The sequence below is a fragment of the Taudactylus pleione genome, unplaced genomic scaffold (assembly GCF_031769625.1).
Source record: "Taudactylus pleione unplaced genomic scaffold, aTauple2 ptg000262l, whole genome shotgun sequence".
In the NCBI taxonomy this organism is placed as follows: Eukaryota; Metazoa; Chordata; class Amphibia; order Anura; family Myobatrachidae; genus Taudactylus; species Taudactylus pleione.
Genome location: NW_028284664.1, coordinates 5,442,501 through 5,457,500, shown reverse-complemented (window position 1 = coordinate 5,457,500; position 15,000 = coordinate 5,442,501). Strand labels below are relative to the sequence as shown.

The 15,000-nt window shown below is 35.2% G+C and overlaps 14 non-coding genes across 14 annotated transcripts; all 14 read right to left on the bottom strand.

Annotated features, from left to right (window-relative positions):
• Nucleotides 1-275: 275 nt before the first annotated feature.
• On the bottom strand, nucleotides 276-382 carry LOC148514191 (U6 spliceosomal RNA). Its single transcript, XR_015879706.1, has one exon. It is a non-coding gene; the product is annotated as a U6 spliceosomal RNA (small nuclear RNA).
• A 1,531-nt stretch (nucleotides 383-1,913) lies between these two features.
• On the bottom strand, nucleotides 1,914-2,020 carry LOC148514190 (U6 spliceosomal RNA). Its single transcript, XR_015879705.1, has one exon. It is a non-coding gene; the product is annotated as a U6 spliceosomal RNA (small nuclear RNA).
• A 522-nt stretch (nucleotides 2,021-2,542) lies between these two features.
• On the bottom strand, nucleotides 2,543-2,649 carry LOC148514189 (U6 spliceosomal RNA). The gene has a single exon (XR_015879703.1). It is a non-coding gene; the product is annotated as a U6 spliceosomal RNA (small nuclear RNA).
• A 1,531-nt stretch (nucleotides 2,650-4,180) lies between these two features.
• Nucleotides 4,181-4,287, bottom strand: LOC148514188 (U6 spliceosomal RNA). The gene has a single exon (XR_015879702.1). It is a non-coding gene; the product is annotated as a U6 spliceosomal RNA (small nuclear RNA).
• Nucleotides 4,288-4,809: 522 nt separating this feature from the next.
• LOC148514187 (U6 spliceosomal RNA) lies at nucleotides 4,810-4,916 on the bottom strand. Its single transcript, XR_015879701.1, has one exon. It is a non-coding gene; the product is annotated as a U6 spliceosomal RNA (small nuclear RNA).
• Nucleotides 4,917-5,439: 523 nt separating this feature from the next.
• LOC148514186 (U6 spliceosomal RNA) lies at nucleotides 5,440-5,546 on the bottom strand. The gene has a single exon (XR_015879700.1). It is a non-coding gene; the product is annotated as a U6 spliceosomal RNA (small nuclear RNA).
• A 1,531-nt stretch (nucleotides 5,547-7,077) lies between these two features.
• LOC148514185 (U6 spliceosomal RNA) lies at nucleotides 7,078-7,184 on the bottom strand. Its single transcript, XR_015879522.1, has one exon. It is a non-coding gene; the product is annotated as a U6 spliceosomal RNA (small nuclear RNA).
• A 523-nt stretch (nucleotides 7,185-7,707) lies between these two features.
• LOC148514184 (U6 spliceosomal RNA) lies at nucleotides 7,708-7,814 on the bottom strand. The gene has a single exon (XR_015879699.1). It is a non-coding gene; the product is annotated as a U6 spliceosomal RNA (small nuclear RNA).
• A 1,531-nt stretch (nucleotides 7,815-9,345) lies between these two features.
• On the bottom strand, nucleotides 9,346-9,452 carry LOC148514183 (U6 spliceosomal RNA). The gene has a single exon (XR_015879698.1). It is a non-coding gene; the product is annotated as a U6 spliceosomal RNA (small nuclear RNA).
• Nucleotides 9,453-9,974: 522 nt separating this feature from the next.
• LOC148514182 (U6 spliceosomal RNA) lies at nucleotides 9,975-10,081 on the bottom strand. The gene has a single exon (XR_015879697.1). It is a non-coding gene; the product is annotated as a U6 spliceosomal RNA (small nuclear RNA).
• A 522-nt stretch (nucleotides 10,082-10,603) lies between these two features.
• LOC148514181 (U6 spliceosomal RNA) lies at nucleotides 10,604-10,710 on the bottom strand. The gene has a single exon (XR_015879696.1). It is a non-coding gene; the product is annotated as a U6 spliceosomal RNA (small nuclear RNA).
• Nucleotides 10,711-12,256: 1,546 nt separating this feature from the next.
• LOC148514180 (U6 spliceosomal RNA) lies at nucleotides 12,257-12,363 on the bottom strand. The gene has a single exon (XR_015879695.1). It is a non-coding gene; the product is annotated as a U6 spliceosomal RNA (small nuclear RNA).
• A 1,531-nt stretch (nucleotides 12,364-13,894) lies between these two features.
• LOC148514179 (U6 spliceosomal RNA) lies at nucleotides 13,895-14,001 on the bottom strand. Its single transcript, XR_015879623.1, has one exon. It is a non-coding gene; the product is annotated as a U6 spliceosomal RNA (small nuclear RNA).
• Nucleotides 14,002-14,523: 522 nt separating this feature from the next.
• Nucleotides 14,524-14,630, bottom strand: LOC148514178 (U6 spliceosomal RNA). The gene has a single exon (XR_015879694.1). It is a non-coding gene; the product is annotated as a U6 spliceosomal RNA (small nuclear RNA).
• Nucleotides 14,631-15,000: the final 370 nt, after the last annotated feature.

Below are 15,000 nucleotides of genomic sequence, written 5' to 3'. Positions count from 1 at the left end.
GGAACCATAGGCTGTACAAGATTAAAATTGCTCCTAAGTACAGAACAAGTGAAGTAGGAATGGAAAGTGGCAAAATAGTTTTCTAAGACTTAATAGAAGTACTGAGACAACCTGCACAATTTAGACAAGAATTGAATTTGAAAATGATATGTCATGTCGAACTGATTTTGTCATAAAAAAGTTGGTCGATTTGTTCTTTGCTTGCAAAATTTCTTGACTTTTTATCTGCAGGTATCTTAAGTGGAATCGAATTAATTTGTCCAGAGCTATATACCTAAAATATGGAACGCTTCACGAATTTGCGTGTCATCCTTGCGCAGGGGCCATGCTAATCTTCTCTGTATCGTTCCAATTTTAGTATATGTGCTGCCGAAGCAAGCACATTCCAAAAGCAAAGTCCTAAGAGTTATATACCCCACCATGTGCCTCAAGATTGATCTTAGGGAGAGTGAAAGTTGGAAGTTAAATTTAAATAGGGTTTTATAAACTGGAGAACATTAACAAGATAGAGCTGCTAACTGGCAAAAAAATTCAATATCCCATTAAGGAATAGCCATCGATTTCCATACATACCACAGTGAAACAAATTATGAAAATTGGCATGTAGAGGTTCATTTCTTCAAAACCATAGACCGTACTAGGCTAAAATTGCTTCTTTGCATTCTTTGGCTAGGATGGCACTTGACAAAAATGGGTGCTCTTTGCCAGGCACCCCTGTGCATCTAAGCAGCCAGGTTTCCAGACATCAGCAAAATCTCCAGCCAAAAAAACATTTACTGCCCATTAAATAACCATTCTTTTTTATAACTTTATAGTTTATAGCATTTAGTTTAGGGAGACTAAAGAATTTTACTTCTAAATGTTTTTAGTTTATAATACTAATCATATGCTAATCACCATTTATGTAATCGGTTAATGTCAAATAAGTGGGCAAAAAGGTCAAAAATGACATAGTTTACACTTAAAATGTATTTGTTGCTAAACAAATTTGGATATATGCAAATTATGTAACTGCTAAACTTTAAGATTGTAAATTAAGTATTGTGTGCACTATCTTTTGGCTCAATTAACAATAAAAGTAAAAAATACAGATGAAAAGCATATGGTAAGTATTGTAAATTAATAATATATATATATTTTGAAGCCACAACTTGGTCTCCCTAATTGTATTGGTATATGATTTAAACTAGCCCTAACATTTTATTTTTATTTTTGTACATTCTGTTAGAGGTGCTTATGTGTTGTGAATGGCTCCTTGGTTTGACATCTAATACATTATGTGTTCAGCTCTTATTTTTGTGGCACAAAGTTAAAAAAAGAATTTTTAGAAGTCTAGTATATCCATGGGTGCTTGGGGAGTTTCTTGATGGAACATTATGTGTAGGGGGAGAAGCTAGGCATTTGTTCTTTGTGGAAAGGGTCTTAAATCTCATGCATTAAGCAAATTAGGTGATTGCAGCATGCACCATGGGCTTCAATAATTATATAATAGCAGATTTGATTTGCTGGAGATTGTGGTTTTGTACTGTACAATTGTCTAGAGTTATGAATAGTTATTGGATAAAGAAAGATACATTTTTCCATTGTACCAAGCAGAACCTATTGGGTGCAGCAGTGCATATTCATGCCTTCAGACCTGGAGTGACTTGGAGGGGGCACCTGTCCCTTACGTTTCCGCTTCGACCAATAGATACACCCCTGCAAGTTCAATAAGAATTGAAGGTGGCTAAATAATTTTCTAAGTTTAAATATAACTGAGGCAGTCTGCACAATTCACACAATGATAAGTCATGTCTAACTGATGACATCATACAAGAGTTGGTCGATTTGTTCTTTGCTTGCAAAACTTCTTACCTTTTTATCTGCAGGTATCATTAAGTGGAAAAGAATTAATTTGTCCAGAGCTATATACCTAAAATATGGAACGCTTCACGAATTTGCGTGTCATCCTTGCGCAGGGGCCATGCTAATCTTCTCTGTATCGTTCCAATTTTAGTATATGTGCTGCCGAAGCAAGCACATTCCAAAAGCAAAGTCCTAAGATATATATACCCCACCATGTGCCTCAAGATTGATCTTAGGGAGAGTAAAAGATGGAAGTTAAATTCAGATGGGGTTTCAAAGACTGGAGAACACTTTACAATAAACAAGATAGAGCTACTTACTGGCAAAAAATTCAATATCCCATTAAGGAAAGGCCACCAATTTCTATACGTACCACAGTCAAATAAATTATGCAAATTAGCATGTGGAGGTTCATTTCTTTTGGAACCATAGGCTGTACAAGATTAAAATTGCTCCTAAGTACAGAACAAGTGAAGTAGGAATGGAAAGTGGCAAAATAGTTTTCTAAGACTTAATAGAAGTACTGAGACAACCTGCACAATTTAGACAAGAATTGAATTTGAAAATGATATGTCATGTCGAACTGATTTTGTCATAAAAAAGTTGGTCGATTTGTTCTTTGCTTGCAAAATTTCTTGACTTTTTATCTGCAGGTATCTTAAGTGGAATCGAATTAATTTGTCCAGAGCTATATACCTAAAATATGGAACGCTTCACGAATTTGCGTGTCATCCTTGCGCAGGGGCCATGCTAATCTTCTCTGTATCGTTCCAATTTTAGTATATGTGCTGCCGAAGCAAGCACATTCCAAAAGCAAAGTCCTAAGAGTTATATACCCCACCATGTGCCTCAAGATTGATCTTAGGGAGAGTGAAAGTTGGAAGTTAAATTTAAATAGGGTTTTATAAACTGGAGAACATTAACAAGATAGAGCTGCTAACTGGCAAAAAAATTCAATATCCCATTAAGGAATAGCCATCGATTTCCATACATACCACAGTGAAACAAATTATGAAAATTGGCATGTAGAGGTTCATTTCTTCAAAACCATAGACCGTACTAGGCTAAAATTGCTTCTTTGCATTCTTTGGCTAGGATGGCACTTGACAAAAATGGGTGCTCTTTGCCAGGCACCCCTGTGCATCTAAGCAGCCAGGTTTCCAGACATCAGCAAAATCTCCAGCCAAAAAAACATTTACTGCCCATTAAATAACCATTCTTTTTTATAACTTTATAGTTTATAGCATTTAGTTTAGGGAGACTAAAGAATTTTACTTCTAAATGTTTTTAGTTTATAATACTAATCATATGCTAATCACCATTTATGTAATCGGTTAATGTCAAATAAGTGGGCAAAAAGGTCAAAAATGACATAGTTTACACTTAAAATGTATTTGTTGCTAAACAAATTTGGATATATGCAAATTATGTAACTGCTAAACTTTAAGATTGTAAATTAAGTATTGTGTGCACTATCTTTTGGCTCAATTAACAATAAAAGTAAAAAATACAGATGAAAAGCATATGGTAAGTATTGTAAATTAATAATATATATATATTTTGAAGCCACAACTTGGTCTCCCTAATTGTATTGGTATATGATTTAAACTAGCCCTAACATTTTATTTTTAGTTTTGTACATTCTGTTAGAGGTGCTTATGTGTTGTGAATGGCTCCTTGGTTTGACATCTAATACATTATGTGTTCAGCTCTTATTTTTGTGGAGCAGAGTTAAAAAAAGAATTTTTAGAAGTCTAGTATATCCATGGGTTTTTGGGGAGTTTCTTGATGGAACATTATGTGTAGAGGGAGAAGCTAGGCATTTGTTCTTTGTGGAAAGGGTCTTAAATCTCATGCATTAAGCAAATTAGGTGATTGCAGCATGCACCATGGGCTTCAATAATTATATATTAGCAGATTTGGTTTGCTGGAGATTGTGGTTTTGTACTGTACAATTGTCTAGAGTTATGAATAGTTATTGGATAAAGAAAGATACATTTTTCCACTGTACCAAGCAGAACCTATTGGGTGCAGCAGTGCATATTCATGCCTTCAGACCTGGAGTGACTTGGAGGGGGCACCTGTCCCTTACGTTTCCGCTTCGACCAATAGATACACCCCTGCAAGTTCAATAAGAATTGAAGGTGGCTAAATAATTTTCTAAGTTTAAATATAACTGAGGCAGTCTGCACAATTCACACAATGATAAGTCATGTCTAACTGATGACATCATACAAGAGTTGGTCGATTTGTTCTTTGCTTGCAAAACTTCTTACCTTTTTATCTGCAGGTATCATTAAGTGGAAAAGAATTAATTTGTCCAGAGCTATATACCTAAAATATGGAACGCTTCACGAATTTGCGTGTCATCCTTGCGCAGGGGCCATGCTAATCTTCTCTGTATCGTTCCAATTTTAGTATATGTGCTGCCGAAGCAAGCACATTCCAAAAGCAAAGTCCTAAGATATATATACCCCACCATGTGCCTCAAGATTGATCTTAGGGAGAGTAAAAGATGGAAGTTAAATTCAGATGGGGTTTCAAAGACTGGAGAACACTTTACAATAAACAAGATAGAGCTACTTACTGGCAAAAAATTCAATATCCCATTAAGGAAAGGCCACCAATTTCTATACGTACCACAGTCAAATAAATTATGCAAATTAGCATGTGGAGGTTCATTTCTTTTGGAACCATAGGCTGTACAAGATTAAAATTGCTCCTAAGTACAGAACAAGTGAAGTAGGAATGGAAAGTGGCAAAATAGTTTTCTAAGACTTAATAGAAGTACTGAGACAACCTGCACAATTTAGACAAGAATTGAATTTGAAAATGATATGTCATGTCGAACTGATTTTGTCATAAAAAAGTTGGTCGATTTGTTCTTTGCTTGCAAAATTTCTTGACTTTTTATCTGCAGGTATCTTAAGTGGAATCGAATTAATTTGTCCAGAGCTATATACCTAAAATATGGAACGCTTCACGAATTTGCGTGTCATCCTTGCGCAGGGGCCATGCTAATCTTCTCTGTATCGTTCCAATTTTAGTATATGTGCTGCCGAAGCAAGCACATTCCAAAAGCAAAGTCCTAAGATATATATACCCCACCATGTGCCTCAAGATTGATCTTAGGGAGAGTAAAAGATGGAAGTTAAATTCAGATGGGGTTTCAAAGACTGGAGAACACTTTACAATAAACAAGATAGAGCTACTTACTGGCAAAAAAATTCAATATCCCATTAAGGAAAGGCCACCAATTTCTATACGTACCACAGTCAAATAAATTATGCAAATTAGCATGTGGAGGTTCATTTCTTTTGGAACCATAGGCTGTACAAGATTAAAATTGCTCCTAAGTACAGAACAAGTGAAGTAGGAATGGAAAGTGGCAAAATAGTTTTCTAAGACTTAATAGAAGTACTGAGACAACCTGCACAATTTAGACAAGAATTGAATTTGAAAATGATATGTCATGTCGAACTGATTTTGTCATAAAAAAGTTGGTCGATTTGTTCTTTGCTTGCAAAATTTCTTGACTTTTTATCTGCAGGTATCTTAAGTGGAATCGAATTAATTTGTCCAGAGCTATATACCTAAAATATGGAACGCTTCACGAATTTGCGTGTCATCCTTGCGCAGGGGCCATGCTAATCTTCTCTGTATCGTTCCAATTTTAGTATATGTGCTGCCGAAGCAAGCACATTCCAAAAGCAAAGTCCTAAGAGTTATATACCCCACCATGTGCCTCAAGATTGATCTTAGGGAGAGTGAAAGTTGGAAGTTAAATTTAAATAGGGTTTTATAAACTGGAGAACATTAACAAGATAGAGCTGCTAACTGGCAAAAAAATTCAATATCCCATTAAGGAATAGCCATCGATTTCCATACATACCACAGTGAAACAAATTATGAAAATTGGCATGTAGAGGTTCATTTCTTCAAAACCATAGACCGTACTAGGCTAAAATTGCTTCTTTGCATTCTTTGGCTAGGATGGCACTTGACAAAAATGGGTGCTCTTTGCCAGGCACCCCTGTGCATCTAAGCAGCCAGGTTTCCAGACATCAGCAAAATCTCCAGCCAAAAAAACATTTACTGCCCATTAAATAACCATTCTTTTTTATAACTTTATAGTTTATAGCATTTAGTTTAGGGAGACTAAAGAATTTTACTTCTAAATGTTTTTAGTTTATAATACTAATCATATGCTAATCACCATTTATGTAATCGGTTAATGTCAAATAAGTGGGCAAAAAGGTCAAAAATGACATAGTTTACACTTAAAATGTATTTGTTGCTAAACAAATTTGGATATATGCAAATTATGTAACTGCTAAACTTTAAGATTGTAAATTAAGTATTGTGTGCACTATCTTTTGGCTCAATTAACAATAAAAGTAAAAAATACAGATGAAAAGCATATGGTAAGTATTGTAAATTAATAATATATATATATTTTGAAGCCACAACTTGGTCTCCCTAATTGTATTGGTATATGATTTAAACTAGCCCTAACATTTTATTTTTAGTTTTGTACATTCTGTTAGAGGTGCTTATGTGTTGTGAATGGCTCCTTGGTTTGACATCTAATACATTATGTGTTCAGCTCTTATTTTTGTGGAGCAGAGTTAAAAAAAGAATTTTTAGAAGTCTAGTATATCCATGGGTTTTTGGGGAGTTTCTTGATGGAACATTATGTGTAGAGGGAGAAGCTAGGCATTTGTTCTTTGTGGAAAGGGTCTTAAATCTCATGCATTAAGCAAATTAGGTGATTGCAGCATGCACCATGGGCTTCAATAATTATATATTAGCAGATTTGGTTTGCTGGAGATTGTGGTTTTGTACTGTACAATTGTCTAGAGTTATGAATAGTTATTGGATAAAGAAAGATACATTTTTCCACTGTACCAAGCAGAACCTATTGGGTGCAGCAGTGCATATTCATGCCTTCAGACCTGGAGTGACTTGGAGGGGGCACCTGTCCCTTACGTTTCCGCTTCGACCAATAGATACACCCCTGCAAGTTCAATAAGAATTGAAGGTGGCTAAATAATTTTCTAAGTTTAAATATAACTGAGGCAGTCTGCACAATTCACACAATGATAAGTCATGTCTAACTGATGACATCATACAAGAGTTGGTCGATTTGTTCTTTGCTTGCAAAACTTCTTACCTTTTTATCTGCAGGTATCATTAAGTGGAAAAGAATTAATTTGTCCAGAGCTATATACCTAAAATATGGAACGCTTCACGAATTTGCGTGTCATCCTTGCGCAGGGGCCATGCTAATCTTCTCTGTATTGTTCCAATTTTAGTATATGTGCTGCCGAAGCAAGCACATTCCAAAAGCAAAGTCCTAAGATATATATACCCCACCATGTGCCTCAAGATTGATCTTAGGGAGAGTAAAAGATGGAAGTTAAATTCAGATGGGGTTTCAAAGACTGGAGAACACTTTACAATAAACAAGATAGAGCTACTTACTGGCAAAAAAATTCAATATCCCATTAAGGAAAGGCCACCAATTTCTATACGTACCACAGTCAAATAAATTATGCAAATTAGCATGTGGAGGTTCATTTCTTTTGGAACCATAGGCTGTACAAGATTAAAATTGCTCCTAAGTACAGAACAAGTGAAGTAGGAATGGAAAGTGGCAAAATAGTTTTCTAAGACTTAATAGAAGTACTGAGACAACCTGCACAATTTAGACAAGAATTGAATTTGAAAATGATATGTCATGTCGAACTGATTTTGTCATAAAAAAGTTGGTCGATTTGTTCTTTGCTTGCAAAATTTCTTGACTTTTTATCTGCAGGTATCTTAAGTGGAATCGAATTAATTTGTCCAGAGCTATATACCTAAAATATGGAACGCTTCACGAATTTGCGTGTCATCCTTGCGCAGGGGCCATGCTAATCTTCTCTGTATCGTTCCAATTTTAGTATATGTGCTGCCGAAGCAAGCACATTCCAAAAGCAAAGTCCTAAGAGTTATATACCCCACCATGTGCCTCAAGATTGATCTTAGGGAGAGTGAAAGTTGGAAGTTAAATTTAAATAGGGTTTTATAAACTGGAGAACATTAACAAGATAGAGCTGCTAACTGGCAAAAAAATTCAATATCCCATTAAGGAATAGCCATCGATTTCCATACATACCACAGTGAAACAAATTATGAAAATTGGCATGTAGAGGTTCATTTCTTCAAAACCATAGACCGTACTAGGCTAAAATTGCTTCTTTGCATTCTTTGGCTAGGATGGCACTTGACAAAAATGGGTGCTCTTTGCCAGGCACCCCTGTGCATCTAAGCAGCCAGGTTTCCAGACATCAGCAAAATCTCCAGCCAAAAAAACATTTACTGCCCATTAAATAACCATTCTTTTTTATAACTTTATAGTTTATAGCATTTAGTTTAGGGAGACTAAAGAATTTTACTTCTAAATGTTTTTAGTTTATAATACTAATCATATGCTAATCACCATTTATGTAATCGGTTAATGTCAAATAAGTGGGCAAAAAGGTCAAAAATGACATAGTTTACACTTAAAATGTATTTGTTGCTAAACAAATTTGGATATATGCAAATTATGTAACTGCTAAACTTTAAGATTGTAAATTAAGTATTGTGTGCACTATCTTTTGGCTCAATTAACAATAAAAGTAAAAAATACAGATGAAAAGCATATGGTAAGTATTGTAAATTAATAATATATATATATTTTGAAGCCACAACTTGGTCTCCCTAATTGTATTGGTATATGATTTAAACTAGCCCTAACATTTTATTTTTATTTTTGTACATTCTGTTAGAGGTGCTTATGTGTTGTGAATGGCTCCTTGGTTTGACATCTAATACATTATGTGTTCAGCTCTTATTTTTGTGGCACAAAGTTAAAAAAAGAATTTTTAGAAGTCTAGTATATCCATGGGTGCTTGGGGAGTTTCTTGATGGAACATTATGTGTAGGGGGAGAAGCTAGGCATTTGTTCTTTGTGGAAAGGGTCTTAAATCTCATGCATTAAGCAAATTAGGTGATTGCAGCATGCACCATGGGCTTCAATAATTATATAATAGCAGATTTGATTTGCTGGAGATTGTGGTTTTGTACTGTACAATTGTCTAGAGTTATGAATAGTTATTGGATAAAGAAAGATACATTTTTCCATTGTACCAAGCAGAACCTATTGGGTGCAGCAGTGCATATTCATGCCTTCAGACCTGGAGTGACTTGGAGGGGGCACCTGTCCCTTACGTTTCCGCTTCGACCAATAGATACACCCCTGCAAGTTCAATAAGAATTGAAGGTGGCTAAATAATTTTCTAAGTTTAAATATAACTGAGGCAGTCTGCACAATTCACACAATGATAAGTCATGTCTAACTGATGACATCATACAAGAGTTGGTCGATTTGTTCTTTGCTTGCAAAACTTCTTACCTTTTTATCTGCAGGTATCATTAAGTGGAAAAGAATTAATTTGTCCAGAGCTATATACCTAAAATATGGAACGCTTCACGAATTTGCGTGTCATCCTTGCGCAGGGGCCATGCTAATCTTCTCTGTATCGTTCCAATTTTAGTATATGTGCTGCCGAAGCAAGCACATTCCAAAAGCAAAGTCCTAAGATATATATACCCCACCATGTGCCTCAAGATTGATCTTAGGGAGAGTAAAAGATGGAAGTTAAATTCAGATGGGGTTTCAAAGACTGGAGAACACTTTACAATAAACAAGATAGAGCTACTTACTGGCAAAAAATTCAATATCCCATTAAGGAAAGGCCACCAATTTCTATACGTACCACAGTCAAATAAATTATGCAAATTAGCATGTGGAGGTTCATTTCTTTTGGAACCATAGGCTGTACAAGATTAAAATTGCTCCTAAGTACAGAACAAGTGAAGTAGGAATGGAAAGTGGCAAAATAGTTTTCTAAGACTTAATAGAAGTACTGAGACAACCTGCACAATTTAGACAAGAATTGAATTTGAAAATGATATGTCATGTCGAACTGATTTTGTCATAAAAAAGTTGGTCGATTTGTTCTTTGCTTGCAAAATTTCTTGACTTTTTATCTGCAGGTATCTTAAGTGGAATCGAATTAATTTGTCCAGAGCTATATACCTAAAATATGGAACGCTTCACGAATTTGCGTGTCATCCTTGCGCAGGGGCCATGCTAATCTTCTCTGTATCGTTCCAATTTTAGTATATGTGCTGCCGAAGCAAGCACATTCCAAAAGCAAAGTCCTAAGAGTTATATACCCCACCATGTGCCTCAAGATTGATCTTAGGGAGAGTAAAAGATGGAAGTTAAATTCAGATGGGGTTTCAAAGACTGGAGAACACTTTACAATAAACAAGATAGAGCTACTTACTGGCAAAAAATTCAATATCCCATTAAGGAAAGGCCACCAATTTCTATACGTACCACAGTCAAATAAATTATGCAAATTAGCATGTGGAGGTTCATTTCTTTTGGAACCATAGGCTGTACAAGATTAAAATTGCTCCTAAGTACAGAACAAGTGAAGTAGGAATGGAAAGTGGCAAAATTGTTTTCTAAGACTTAATAGAAGTACTGAGACAACCTGCACAATTTAGACAAGAATTGAATTTGAAAATGATATGTCATGTCGAACTGATTTTGTCATAAAAAAGTTGGTCGATTTGTTCTTTGCTTGCAAAATTTCTTGACTTTTTATCTGCAGGTATCTTAAGTGGAATCGAATTAATTTGTCCAGAGCTATATACCTAAAATATGGAACGCTTCACGAATTTGCGTGTCATCCTTGCGCAGGGGCCATGCTAATCTTCTCTGTATCGTTCCAATTTTAGTATATGTGCTGCCGAAGCAAGCACATTCCAAAAGCAAAGTCCTAAGAGTTATATACCCCACCATGTGCCTCAAGATTGATCTTAGGGAGAGTGAAAGTTGGAAGTTAAATTTAAATAGGGTTTTATAAACTGGAGAACATTAACAAGATAGAGCTGCTAACTGGCAAAAAAAATTCAATATCCCATTAAGGAATAGCCATCGATTTCCATACATACCACAGTGAAACAAATTATGAAAATTGGCATGTAGAGGTTCATTTCTTCAAAACCATAGACTGTACTAGGCTAAAATTGCTTCTTTGCATTCTTTGGCTAGGATGGCACTTGACAAAAATGGGTGCTCTTTGCCAGGCACCCCTGTGCATCTAAGCAGCCAGGTTTCCAGACATCAGCAAAATCTCCAGCCAAAAAAACATTTACTGCCCATTAAATAACCATTCTTTTTTATAACTTTATAGTTTATAGCATTTAGTTTAGGGAGACTAAAGAATTTTACTTCTAAATGTTTTTAGTTTATAATACTAATCATATGCTAATCACCATTTATGTAATCGGTTAATGTCAAATAAGTGGGCAAAAAGGTCAAAAATGACATAGTTTACACTTAAAATGTATTTGTTGCTAAACAAATTTGGATATATGCAAATTATGTAACTGCTAAACTTTAAGATTGTAAATTAAGTATTGTGTGCACTATCTTTTGGCTCAATTAACAATAAAAGTAAAAAATACAGATGAAAAGCATATGGTAAGTATTGTAAATTAATAATATATATATATTTTGAAGCCACAACATGGTCTCCCTAATTGTATTGGTATATGATTTAAACTAGCCCTAAAATTTTTTTTTTTTTTTTTTTTTTTTTTTTTTGTACATTCTGTTAGAGGTGCTTATGTGTTGTGAATGGCTCCTTGGTTTGACATCTAATACATTATGTGTTCAGCTCTTATTTTTGTGGCACAAAGTTAAAAAAAGAATTTTTAGAAGTCTAGTATATCCATGGGTGCTTGGGGAGTTTCTTGATGGAACATTATGTGTAGGGGGAGAAGCTAGGCATTTGTTCTTTGTGGAAAGGGTCTTAAATCTCATGCATTAAGCAAATTAGGTGATTGCAGCATGCACCATGGGCTTCAATAATTATATAATAGCAGATTTGATTTGCTGGAGATTGTGGTTTTGTACTGTACAATTGTCTAGAGTTATGAATAGTTATTGGATAAAGAAAGATACATTTTTCCATTGTACCAAGCAGAACCTATTGGGTGCAGCAGTGCATATTCATGCCTTCAGACCTGGAGTGACTTGGAGGGGGCACCTGTCCCTTACGTTTCCGCTTCGACCAATAGATACACCCCTGCAAGTTCAATAAGAATTGAAGGTGGCTAAATAATTTTCTAAGTTTAAATATAACTGAGGCAGTCTGCACAATTCACACAATGATAAGTCATGTCTAACTGATGACATCATACAAGAGTTGGTCGATTTGTTCTTTGCTTGCAAAACTTCTTACCTTTTTATCTGCAGGTATCATTAAGTGGAAAAGAATTAATTTGTCCAGAGCTATATACCTAAAATATGGAACGCTTCACGAATTTGCGTGTCATCCTTGCGCAGGGGCCATGCTAATCTTCTCTGTATCGTTCCAATTTTAGTATATGTGCTGCCGAAGCAAGCACATTCCAAAAGCAAAGTCCTAAGAGTTATATACCCCACCATGTGCCTCAAGATTGATCTTAGGGAGAGTGAAAGTTGGAAGTTAAATTTAAATAGGGTTTTATAAATTGGAGAACATTAACAAGATAGAGCTGCTAACTGGCAAAAAAATTCAATATCCCATTAAGGAATAGCCATCGATTTCCATACATACCACAGTGAAACAAATTATGAAAATTGGCATGTAGAGGTTCATTTCTTCAAAACCATAGACCGTACTAGGCTAAAATTGCTTCTTTGCATTCTTTGGCTAGGATGGCACTTGACAAAAATGGGTGCTCTTTGCCAGGCACCCCTGTGCATCTAAGCAGCCAGGTTTCCAGACATCAGCAAAATCTCCAGCCAAAAAAACATTTACTGCCCATTAAATAACCATTCTTTTTTATAACTTTATAGTTTATAGCATTTAGTTTAGGGAGACTAAAGAATTTTACTTCTAAATGTTTTTAGTTTATAATACTAATCATATGCTAATCACCATTTATGTAATCGGTTAATGTCAAATAAGTGGGCAAAAAGGTCAAAAATGACATAGTTTACACTTAAAATGTATTTGTTGCTAAACAAATTTGGATATATGCAAATTATGTAACTGCTAAACTTTAAGATTGTAAATTAAGTATTGTGTGCACTATCTTTTGGCTCAATTAACAATAAAAGTAAAAAATACAGATGAAAAGCATATGGTAAGTATTGTAAATTAATAATATATATATATTTTGAAGCCACAACTTGGTCTCCCTAATTGTATTGGTATATGATTTAAACTAGCCCTAACATTTTATTTTTATTTTTGTACATTCTGTTAGAGGTGCTTATGTGTTGTGAATGGCTCCTTGGTTTGACATCTAATACATTATGTGTTCAGCTCTTATTTTTGTGGCACAAAGTTAAAAAAAGAATTTTTAGAAGTCTAGTATATCCATGGGTGCTTGGGGAGTTTCTTGATGGAACATTATGTGTAGGGGGAGAAGCTAGGCATTTGTTCTTTGTGGAAAGGGTCTTAAATCTCATGCATTAAGCAAATTAGGTGATTGCAGCATGCACCATGGGCTTCAATAATTATATAATAGCAGATTTGATTTGCTGGAGATTGTGGTTTTGTACTGTACAATTGTCTAGAGTTATGAATAGTTATTGGATAAAGAAAGATACATTTTTCCATTGTACCAAGCAGAACCTATTGGGTGCAGCAGTGCATATTCATGCCTTCAGACCTGGAGTGACTTGGAGGGGGCACCTGTCCCTTACGTTTCCGCTTCGACCAATAGATACACCCCTGCAAGTTCAATAAGAATTGAAGGTGGCTAAATAATTTTCTAAGTTTAAATATAACTGAGGCAGTCTGCACAATTCACACAATGATAAGTCATGTCTAACTGATGACATCATACAAGAGTTGGTCGATTTGTTCTTTGCTTGCAAAACTTCTTACCTTTTTATCTGCAGGTATCATTAAGTGGAAAAGAATTAATTTGTCCAGAGCTATATACCTAAAATATGGAACGCTTCACGAATTTGCGTGTCATCCTTGCGCGGGGGCCATGCTAATCTTCTCTGTATCGTTCCAATTTTAGTATATGTGCTGCCGAAGAAAGCACATTCCAAAAGCAAAGTCCTAAGATATATATACCCCACCATGTGCCTCAAGATTGATCTTAGGGAGAGTAAAAGATGGAAGTTAAATTCAGATGGGGTTTCAAAGACTGGAGAACACTTTACAATAAACAAGATAGAGCTACTTACTGGCAAAAAATTCAATATCCCATTAAGGAAAGGCCACCAATTTCTATACGTACCACAGTCAAATAAATTATGCAAATTAGCATGTGGAGGTTCATTTCTTTTGGAACCATAGGCTGTACAAGATTAAAATTGCTCCTAAGTACAGAACAAGTGAAGTAGGAATGGAAAGTGGCAAAATAGTTTTCTAAGACTTAATAGAAGTACTGAGACAACCTGCACAATTTAGACAAGAATTGAATTTGAAAATGATATGTCATGTCGAACTGATTTTGTCATAAAAAAGTTGGTCGATTTGTTCTTTGCTTGCAAAATTTCTTGACTTTTTATCTGCAGGTATCTTAAGTGGAATCGAATTAATTTGTCCAGAGCTATATACCTAAAATATGGAACGCTTCACGAATTTGCGTGTCATCCTTGCGCAGGGGCCATGCTAATCTTCTCTGTATCGTTCCAATTTTAGTATATGTGCTGCCGAAGCAAGCACATTCCAAAAGCAAAGTCCTAAGAGTTATATACCCCACCATGTGCCTCAAGATTGATCTTAGGGAGAGTAAAAGATGGAAGTTAAATTCAGATGGGGTTTCAAAGACTGGAGAACACTTTACAATAAACAAGATAGAGCTACTTACTGGCAAAAAATTCAATATCCCATTAAGGAAAGGCCACCAATTTCTATACGTACCACAGTCAAATAAATTATGCAAATTAGCATGTGGAGGTTCATTTCTTTTGGAACCATAGGCTGTACAAGATTAAAATTGCTCCTAAGTACAGAACAAGTGAAGTAGGAATGGAAAGTGGCAAAATTGTTTTCTAAGACTTAATAGAAGTACTGAGACAACCTGCACAATTTA